We start from the raw sequence: 7,816 nt of genomic DNA, 5'->3' as shown, positions 1-7,816 counted from the left end.
CGACTGATGCGTTGCACATTTTGCAACTAACAAAGAAGTGGATGCACACAACTCTGCAACACTGGGTCTGCTCCATACTCATATCATTGACATCCATGCAGATGATTATAGAAAGGATCCTAGAACTGGCAGAATGGCACTACAAGACAGACCATTCAAAGGAGGTAAAAACGAGTTACCAGACACACTGAAAGTTGCAGAAGGAGCTCGTGTCATGCTCACCAGAAACATTGACATACAAAATGGTTTGGTTAATGGAGCTTTTGGAAAACTACTTAGAGTAGTTTACTCTGAAAATGACCGACACATCATCAAGCTTGGACTTAAAATGGATAATGAGGCATCTGGAAAGAATAACCGAACACCAGCAGACGACATGGTGTACATTGAGAGAGCAGAGGAGAATCTGAAGCAGAAAGGAGTGGTACGAAGACAGTTCCCAGTGAAGCTGGCCTTTGCATGTACAATACATAAGGTACAGGGTATGACAACCACATCAGCTGTTGTCTCTCTTAAGAGCATTTTTGAGCCCGGCATGGCCTACGTAGCTGTCAGTAGAGTGACGTCTCTCAATGGACTGTATCTTCTTGATATGGAGGAGAAAAAAATATTCACCAATCCAGAAATCACTGCAGCACTTGAGAACATGAGACAAGCCAACCTTGATGACATGATGCCTCTTCTACATGTGAGACAAACACTGAGCAGGTCAGAGGTTTTCACCATTGTTCATCATAATACAGAGGGACTGCCAGCTCACATTAATGACATCAAGAGTCACCATGAATTGTGTCTAGCAGATGTTTTGTGCCTAACAGAAACACACCTGCGGGGCTCTTTTGTCGCAGAGAGTCTCCACTTGAAAATTACAATTTGTTCAAACGCAACAGACACCTGTCCTACACAAACTTTCCCCAGATGGCAAACAGAAGTGGTGGTGGAGTTGCTGTTTATGTGAAAAGTGACATTCAAGTGCATGAAAAACAGTACATCCATAATGTAACTGACCTTGAATTTCTGGCTTTAAAGGTTGAAGCACCAGTCAGTGCTCTGATTGCAGTTGTGTACAGAGCTCCAGACTACACTCTGAGGCCATTCCTGAAAAACCTGGTAAGCCTATTAGACTCATTAGAGATCATGGACTGTCATCCCATCATAGTGTGTGGTGATTTTAATGAGAATGTTTTATCCATTGCAAACAAACCAATCCTGGAGCTGTTTGAGTCTAGGGGATACGCACAGGTCATCACTGCCCCTACCACAGAGAAGAACACACTGCTTGACCTAATTTTCATTTCTCAGCCAGAGCGATGTCTCCATTCTGGAGTCATGAAGACCTACTATAGTTACCATGACCCTGTATACTGTGTATTGTCCTGTGATGATTCATGATCTAGATCTTTGAAAACAGTAATTTCTATATTTTTGAATGACTTAAGAAAGTAGAGCGATATTTAAAAGTTGACTTAAGAAAAAGCGCCCTGCATTGCAATATAATGTTTCAATTGTCTACATAAAATACAATTAAATGAATTAAGTAATGATATCAGTAAAAGATGACAATTTTATGTATTACAGAAAATCTAAAAATCAGAAATCTATGAATGTCAGAAAAATCAAATATAGCAGTTTAAAACAAACAGTGTAGGCATATCCTCTCTGCAGCCAGGCTTCAACATCCTGCCAGGCTGCCCCAGTCTCACTGTGGCTGGGAGGGAGGGAGGGTGGACCAGAGGATTGCCCACACAACAAATAAATGTTCAACAGCTTCTTCATTGTTTCTGAGAGAACAACACAGACTAAAGGTTGCTTTTAAAAAAAATAAAAAAAAATAAAAATAAAAATCTAATTACAGCAACAATGACAGTTAAGCCAGTTTATCTGTGCCTCTATTTTGAAATAATATTTACAAAAATGTTATTGATTTCAGTTTGTTATAATCTTTAAACTTTTTCAAAAGTATATTATTATATTTTTGGACAAATCTTTCGATGAATCATACATTTTTATGAGCTTTTATCATGTTTCAGCCAGTGCATTTTTCAGGGTTGGTCTGGGTCTGGGATGATAAATGCACTGGCTGATAACTGCACATTTCTGGCCAGAAATGTTTCAGCAGTGTTACATATGCACTACATATGTTAAACTTGCTTTTTGTTACCAGTTGATACCCTACATTTGTATAGACATTGGGTGGTGTGAGGCTGGGGAGTTGAGTGGAGTGGGTAGGTGGGAGTTGAATGTGGGGGTACGGTGGGAGGTTGTTAGGTTTCTTTTTTTTTTTTTTTTTTGTTAAGAGAGACACAGTCCTCCTGTGTCTTCTCCAAGCTTCACATGGTAAATCCAACAGTGTGAAGCACATAGCAGCCAGAAACTGTAATGCCACAGATCAGAGAGGCTTCATCATCACCATCTTCGCCGTACGATCAGAGCATGAGACTTCACATCTGGAGCACAGGAGAGATTCTGTGATAAGTCCTCCTTCTAGCTTGTCCCACAAGCAGTCGGTGAGATTTACTCACAACAAAAAGGGTTAATGACATTATTTTCATGAAAACATGTATTAATTCTTTGTAAAGTGTTTAAATTGTGTTTTCACTTGACCTTAGGAGTGTTTGAGTGTATTTTAATGTCTGTACTCAGGTGTTTCCCTCTGTGATCCATCCCCTTCAGAGCTGAGACACTCAGGACTGAACAGACTGCACAGTTTCTGTGACTGCGCCTCCAAAACACCTTCTTTGAAACCACACATGATAGAAGGGCTTTATATTTGCAGCAGCACTACTAAAGGTATTCAGTTTATTACAGGATGTGTTTGTTTCTTAGGACCAGCTCTAAGTGCACACTACCTAACATATACACCTTTCTGTTCATTACAAACCAACTACTCTGGATCATATGGCCAGTCGGCAGGAATGTTGCTGCAGGAAAACATCCCTGCAGATCACCATCATTGTCAGACTGACTGTGCCTCCTCTGTGCAGTGTCAAGATCCTCCCTAAATGAGTGTGTAAGTTCATTATTTTATTCCCTATGACAAGACAAGTATCACTGATATTTACATTTACAACTACATATGTTCCTGTTTTTTGCTCTTCTTTTAAAGTCCTCAGCTATCCTGCTTCTGTGCTGCTTGCCACACATCAAACACTGGCCGGATGACAGGGAGGATCCACTCTGAAGTCACTGGACATGATGAGGATCATATGGGACTTTATAGTTTCACAGAAATGTTGTGCTCTTTGATTACAGGTTTTAAATGGACATAATGACTGCCTCTCTCTGATCTGACAGGCTAAAGGATTGTTTTCATTGTTAGTGCTCTGTACAGTGTATGCTTATTTAATATTTCATCACAGAGCAAACCTTTATTTATTTAACATATTTTTATTTTGTTTTAATGTTGAATTAACTGTGGGGATTTTTTTAAGTGGGCACTCGGGATGTCATATGACCAGAAATGTGGTAATTGGAATTCAACAGTATGTAAAGAAAGAATCTGCTAAGAACATAACACACACAAAAAACCCCAAGAGAACTCAAATTCGTTCCATGTAATCCAATCTAAAACATTTTAAACTGCTGAACAGCAACACAAACAGTGTTAAAGAAACAGTGTTAACAGAATAATTATGATGAGTTTGTACCAAAGTTTCAGGTCACATGGCACACCTAGTGTGTAGTGTGGGGTATCAGCTGGTAAGTATAGGTTTTTTCATATTTGGGTCCTTAGAGTTCAGATAGATAAAGCCTTGTGTATAATAATTAAATGGTAAATGGTAAATGGCCTGTATTTGTATAGCGCTTTACTAGTCCCTAAGGACCCCAAAGCGCTTTACACATCCAGTCATCCACCCATTCACGCACACATTCACACACAGGTGATGGCAAGCTACGTTGTAGCCACAGCCACCCTGGGGCGCACTGACAGAGGCGATTAGTCATAACCACAACTCAAAGTCAGGGACTAACTAAATTTGGGACTTCGTGTCTGAGCCCAGGTTAAAACACAGTGTTAAAAAGCATTTAGTGGCATGGCTGAACAATGCTGTAAACTAATGATACTTATTTATCCACAAAAAGGACTAATGTGTTTATTTGATTATTTGTATGTGTTAAACTGTGTCACCACCTTAGGCTTTCGTTTGAGTTCACTCAAAATCTCTATACAGTTCTCTTTTACCACTGTGTGGACACTGTTTACAATAAAACATAAAAAGAATGAGTAATAAAAGATGTGTAGACAGATCAGTAGATTCAGTAGACCAATATTAACAGCTGTTCAGCCATGTTCTACGAAACAAACACAATTTAAAGGTTCAGGACTGTGGTTTTAAAAGTTGAATTTTCATGTATTTCATATGTTGCTTATTATTTTTATTTGGTTATTTAATTTAGTTATTTTTATTTATTCTCCTGTGAAGTGTTTAACAAAAAAAGCTACTTTAATTTCAATTTTATTTGTTTATTATTTGGTAATTTGTTCTTTAAGAATCGAGTCTGTGCCAGAAACTAAAGTTGAACAGACACATGACAGGATCAGATTATTAACACCTTAAAACATTGCAAACGTCTCTTTTTAAAATGATTTTTATTTTTATTCTATTTCGAAAAAAAAAACAAAAACATTTGTTGAATTAATTTAAGTCCTTTTCAGAAAGAAGCTGTACAATATGACTTAAGATTTTTATGTTATTTTCTATGATATACAAAACAAATTGATGTATGTAATACCATTAAACATGATATACACATATGTATATGTCTGAAAAACATTATGCTGTATATTAAAGCTTGTATTTTCTCCAGCATGTTTGTTCATCTTTTCAGTTCAATTCAACAAATTTGTTTTTACATTTATTTTTATTATTTTTTTTATGAATTAGAGATTTATAATACATAATTCCACTCTTTAAGTGATTAGAAGAATATGAACTTATGTTATTCATTCAGAGGTTTTCTGACTAAATTTTCTTTTGTCATTACTCATCTTTTTCTAATTTATATTTTAAACATGTTCAGCTATTTTCCAACTTCTTCTGTGTGAAAATCAGCTTTCAAAAGTTCTGCACTTTTGTTTTCAGGTTAAAAATTCTGTATTTTCCAGCTAATTCAGCATTTTTAGCTTAATATTCAGTAATGATTTCATTTCAGTGCATACATTCAGATTCAAGCATTCACACTGCAGTTTCTTCAGAAAATGCACTTTCTAGTTTTATTAAGCGTCTTACAATTTGAAGTCACATCTGTTCTTTGTGTTTCACTTATATTAATATATTTTACATGTATATTTTGTTATTAATTAAATATACATATGCTGCCTCTGGCATAATTTATTATCAGTTATTTCATCTTAATTCATGTTTATACTTACACATGACTAATAATTATACTTAACTAAGGTCGTTAAACTCAGTTGCTTGTTCATGCAACTTCCCATATATTACCCATATGGTGCCCATAGAACATACCCCATCTGGGCTGGCTCAGGTGGGTCCTACATGGCTAACCTAGGTGGGTCCCAGATTGGATGCCCATTGTAAGCCCATCCCCACTTGGAACCCCCATAGCCCATGTGGGGCCCACATACTGGTGTTTACTGGGATTGCTGAAAATGTTGAAATGTACTCACTCACTTTTATTGTTATTTGTAAATATGGGTACAAATGGTTTTTTATTTTTGTTTTTTTGTACTGTTTTATCAATAAATCTCAGCAACAAAGGAAATACACCCATGTGTGTTGATTTCTCCCTAAGGCAAACTGAAACACAAGTTTCCTTGTGGCTCAGGAAACTAACCACTCCAAGTGGTTCAGCATGGCCCCACCTTATTTACATAACAAAAGCAGCTGTTCACAGGTGATTAAGGATATTAGCTAAAAGCCTACCAGCCATTTGGCTCGACGGTGGGTTTTATAGGTAGAAAAGCCAAATGGCTCTTCTCTGGGACTTCTAGTGTTAAAAGATATAGACAACTGCTTTCATTTAAAAAAAAAATAAATAAATAAATATTATCATTGATATTATTATGGAATGTGGAAGTCGTTTTGTGTAAATTCCTTAATTTCACTTCTCTTACGTCACAATAATTACCACTGCTTCAGCTGATCAGCAATTCATGCAAAACAAAAAGTGTAGCAACCAACCCTACTGTCTGCAAGACGTGTCTTCACAGCTGTACGACGGGACAAAACCCAGAGTGACATGAAATGAATCGAGATGTCTCACTCTGTGGTTTCTGGGGACGTGCACAACTGGATTCTGATGCAACCCTGGTGTAATGTCAGCAGGATGTCAGTCTCTTTAGTGAGTCTGCGCTTCCACTCATAAACATAAAAACGACAGTGACGGTGGCCTGTAAAATTGACATTACACAAATATGAAATACCACACACAACAGCCGACATTAGAAAGACATTTCATTTAGGCGTATTAAAGGCCGTCCGCTGAAACAGACGTTTAATTTATGTGACGCTTAAGAAAAGCCTTTAATCGTTTTCGTTACTAAATCCGTCAACTTACCGACACTCAACCTAAAAAATAAAACATCTGATTATTTTGCTCCCACAAAAACCATTTTCGCTCTGTGGGGCTATTCTATTAGCTTGCACTAAGATACCGTAAGTACATTTAGCGTCTCGGTGGTGCAGTTTCAAAATTAAAGCCCTAGTTACGAATACCCGTTAAATAATTATCTGCAAGGCTCCGCGGCTTTTATTTTTTTACACACTACTTCTGGATTTCCGCTTACACACAGGTTAGCTTCGCGGAGTCCTCCCCTCATCGCTGAACAACAGCGGCCTCTCGTGGTGAAAATAAGGCATTGCCAATATGTCGGCTCACAGTGGTCCTGATGCTGCGGGAATGCAGAGAGCGGCGGTATGAGAGGATGTGAAGTATGTAAACCTTGGCAGAGAGGGGTAATCCTGGCGCAGTCTCTGTGGCGCAATGGAATAGCGCGCTGGACTTCTAATCCAGAGGCTCCGGGTTCGAGTCCCGGCAGAGATGAGTCACTCTGTGTGCCGCACGGCAGACCTGCGATATTTTTCTTATCAGAGGGTGCGGGTGACATTTTGATTGCAGATGATCATGCTATTAATAGTCAGCCCTAATTGGGAGCTCAGAAGGTTGATGCTCAGCTACACAGAGCACACAAACATAAATATAACCTCGAGTATAGATTTAATGCAGGAGCTGTCAACATGAGCCTGCCTGTTCTGTTCTGATATCCCAGTCTGATTAGTTTATGCTCTCCTTACGGCTATATGTTACCTTATTTATGTCCTCTTTCAAGTCCGCCCTTGGTACTGATTTAGTATTTATGTCTTCATTTTCAAGAAGCTTAAAACCAATAAAATAGATTATATAGGTATATAGCTATAACATCTTGGTTTTTAAACATTGGGTTTTTTCCCCAATTATATTTCTCTGTTTAAAAACTTTAGTAAGAGTTTGATAAATGTCATTTTCCAGTACCTATGACCAAAACTAACAATCCTTATCCAACTTTGCAATGTATTTTACAAAATAAGCAACCGCGAGCCAAAAAAATGAAAACATTTAGACTTTTGACTGTAGCCAGTGCAGTGTATTTATAGTACCGCAAAGGCTTTTATCAGCCAGCATGTAGATGGCTTCATTATTATTATTATTATTATTATTATTATTATTGTTGTTATCAAAATATGATTACCTCAGGTTTTATCATTACTACATTTCGCCTCTAACATCCCCGGTGAAATGTGTGTCTGCGCGCGCATGTATTTTCGGGCATCTTGTTCCAGTAGTGCTCAGAGAACTCGCAGCGTAGGTCTGG

At 37.8% G+C, this 7,816-nt stretch overlaps 1 long non-coding RNA gene and 1 other non-coding gene across 2 annotated transcripts; both read left to right on the top strand.

Moving 5' to 3' along the window:
• The first annotated feature begins 2,643 nt into the window (after positions 1-2,643).
• LOC120439441 lies at positions 2,644-3,156 on the top strand. Its single transcript, XR_005612642.1, has 3 exons — positions 2,644-2,790; positions 2,907-3,010; positions 3,107-3,156. It is a non-coding gene; the product is annotated as an uncharacterized LOC120439441 (long non-coding RNA).
• A 3,778-nt stretch (positions 3,157-6,934) lies between these two features.
• trnar-ucu lies at positions 6,935-7,008 on the top strand. Its single transcript has one exon. It is a non-coding gene; the product is annotated as a tRNA-Arg (tRNA).
• The last annotated feature ends 808 nt before the right edge of the window (positions 7,009-7,816 follow it).

This window comes from Oreochromis aureus, linkage group 3 (genome assembly GCF_013358895.1).
Source record: "Oreochromis aureus strain Israel breed Guangdong linkage group 3, ZZ_aureus, whole genome shotgun sequence".
In the NCBI taxonomy this organism is placed as follows: Eukaryota; Metazoa; Chordata; class Actinopteri; order Cichliformes; family Cichlidae; genus Oreochromis; species Oreochromis aureus.
The sequence above is the reverse complement of the archived record's forward strand: the minus strand, read 5'-3'. Positions and strand labels throughout refer to the sequence as shown.